General features: G+C 42.6%; 1 long non-coding RNA gene across 1 annotated transcript; it reads right to left on the bottom strand.

Moving 5' to 3' along the window:
- Nucleotides 1–1,403: 1,403 nt before the first annotated feature.
- Nucleotides 1,404–2,294, bottom strand: LOC141816159 (uncharacterized). The gene is made up of 3 exons (XR_012600654.1): nt 2,182–2,294; nt 1,928–2,101; nt 1,404–1,483 (listed from the first exon to the last, which is right to left on the bottom strand). It is a non-coding gene; the product is annotated as an uncharacterized LOC141816159 (long non-coding RNA).
- Nucleotides 2,295–3,026: the final 732 nt, after the last annotated feature.

Raw genomic sequence — 3,026 nt, 5'->3', positions numbered from 1 at the left:
CAGAACGGAGATCCAGATCGCCAACAGCATGTCAGGTCATACAATACTAGATCAAACAAATGCAACAACCACACACAACGATAATGTAAATAACAGTGTGGTAAAATAATCCACCAGCAACTGCATGCATCAATGCAACACACATCAAATGCAACATGCATGGTCACTGTCTGCACTCACCCCCCAGACACCCGTACAATGAACTGGGGTGCATGAAAGGACACTGCACACCTTCCAACAACTATACGTGAGTGAGGAGTGGGAAAATATCACAGGGGAGCTATCTCCGGCCTGATCACTGTCTGCACTCATCCCTAGACACCCACACAATGAACTAGGGCAACACAACAGGAATCAACCACATCAACACCAACTACAAGTAAGGGAAAGGGCAGTCTTCAGGAGGGCCAGTCCTGGTAGCATCCACACAATGCTATAATGGTCGCACCCACACAGTGCTACTATGATCACACCCACACAGTGCTACAATGATCACACCCACACAGGCAGTGCATCCATGTTCAACATGCTATGATGTTATGATGCTCAGCTCAACAATTAACAACCACAACAACTCAACATAATCAACACGAATCAGCATGAGTCCTCACCGGTCAATGGTATAACTCGAGGCTGTACTGACAACGGATAGACCAATCAAAGATCAACTCGTACGTGTCTGACAACGAGTAACACCAGGTATCAACCAAGTAAATAACACGAGTAACAACAGGATAGGTGAATAGGTCAACAATATAGGTCAACAACAAGAACTCACAACAAGGTATCATAGATCAACAATAAGATTAAGATATCAACTGTAAATCTCAAGTCTAGGTATCAACGACTAATACCATAACAAGGTATCATAGATCAACAATAAGATCAAGGTATCAACTGTAAGTCTCAAGTCTAGGTATCAATGACTAGTACCATAACAAGGTATCATAGATCAACAATAAGATCAAGGTAACAACTATAAGTATCAAGTCTAGGTATCAACAACTAGTACCACAACAAGGTATCATAGACCACAATAAGATCAAGGTATCAACTATGAGTATCAAGAAATAGGTATCCGGTATCAGACATCTAACATAACTAGGGTCAAAGTATCCGGCTTCTAATAGAACTAGGGTCAAAGTATTAGGCTTCTAACAGAACTAAGGTCAAAGTATCAGCTTAAGTTTCAATTCTAAATACCAACAACTAATAATCAAGCAACGGTAGCAACAGGATAATATCAGATCATACAAAGGTCAACCAGTAAGTATCAAGCGACGAGTATGATAATATATAACAACAAGGCAACTAACAGATACAACAAGAATATCAACAAGATAAGTACAAAGTCATGCACTTACGAATAAGTAGACCTGTGTTGACCAAACACAGGAGTACCCACCTGATGTAACGCACGTCGATATACGAACCCCCAAACACGAAACTCCGTGTATAGCAAGATCTACAATCGATCAAGGTCCTGCAAAGGAATAAACGGCATTCCTAAATACAACGATTAAACTAATCAATCCATAGTTTAAATCAGATTTAGCCTTAACCGAATTTAAATGGACAACAACCTCTAATCGGCAAACTCCACAACTCTAAACCCTCCTTAACCATACAAACTTTAATCAACTAAACACCGTATCAATCACAACAACTCGAACTTAATTTAATAAAGCAGTAATCCTTCCTTAGGAATCTGTCCAACAACCACCACTCTGATCACTTTAATACTCCTCACAAATCAGTGCTATAAACTGCACCATAGCTCTATCAAAATCCTTAGAACCACTCACTCAACACCTATATCAACAAATAGAAAGAACTTCATCAACAGATCAGTCCTAAGAAACCCTATCACAACAGCAGCTAGAACCGATCCAACATCAAAATAGGGGAGAATACACAAGAATCTCACCTTGATCCAATTGTGCTTGATCTGCCTTCCTTCGATCCAAGCCCCAGAAACCTCAGATTCCAAGCTTTGCTTCCGATTTGCACCAATCTCACCCTCAGATTCATGCCCTAGAGATCTCCGACTCTTCTCAGCCGAACCCACCTTCACCGATCGATCGGTTTATAGCCAACCGAGCTATAGAGGAGAATCGATCAACAATCAGAGAGATTCAACTCTAGAAACCACATACAACCAAATCCTACTCAAGAACTCACCTCAAATCTCCGATCCAACCGTGCCCTAGTCGAGCTCTGACTCTTCCCGATCGAACCCACCTTCACCGATTTGCTTCCACCAGCCGGAGATCACATCAATGCCATAAATCCAAAGAATCTCATATGAAAACAACACGAAATCAGGAATTCCAAGCTTACCGATCTTTCCCTCGGATCCAAGCTCCCTTGTTTCCTATCACACCGATCGCCGCCGCCGTGACCCGCTTCCAGCCAAGCCCCGGCAAGACAAGCTCCAACCGCCGCAGGTACTCACCGTCAGCACTCTCCTCGCCGTCGGCACCGATGGTGGAGCGCGTCGATTAAAATCGAACCGGGCGCACGAGATCTCTTAATGGGTGGGTTTGCCGGATCGGGTTTATAAATCAATCCAATAAACCAATAAACCTATATTCAATTGGGCTTATCCAACGGTTCTAATCCGGATAGATCTCTCCATCGGAGATGACTTAATCTCATCCAACGGTTCTAATCTATTTATTTATTTCGATCCAATGGATGCAACTTGATCTAATCCCACGGATACAAGCTGATCTCACCCATTAACTCATCCTACGGTCGAGAACTAATCTCATCCAACGGTCGAGATTAAATCTCATCCGACGGCTGAGAACAAATCTCATCCGTTTGATTGCATCCTTTTGAAGATGTCTTTAGGCTACAGTTGGGACCTCGAGGAGGTATTAGATCTGGCCTTCTGATGGGTTTCGGATCCCGTATTCAACCCCGAATACACACCTACATCCATCAATAACAATCCATTCCACTAGAGGATCATTATTGCACTACCAATCTAATCCCCAAATTACGTTATGGGTTCCTTCTTA

The sequence above is a fragment of the Curcuma longa genome, unplaced genomic scaffold (assembly GCF_044706935.1).
Source record: "Curcuma longa cultivar G26 ecotype Majalengka, Jawa Barat unplaced genomic scaffold, ITB_CL_G26_1.1 contig_14725, whole genome shotgun sequence".
Classification (NCBI taxonomy): domain Eukaryota; kingdom Viridiplantae; phylum Streptophyta; class Magnoliopsida; order Zingiberales; family Zingiberaceae; genus Curcuma; species Curcuma longa.
The sequence above is the reverse complement of the archived record's forward strand: the minus strand, read 5'-3'. Positions and strand labels throughout refer to the sequence as shown.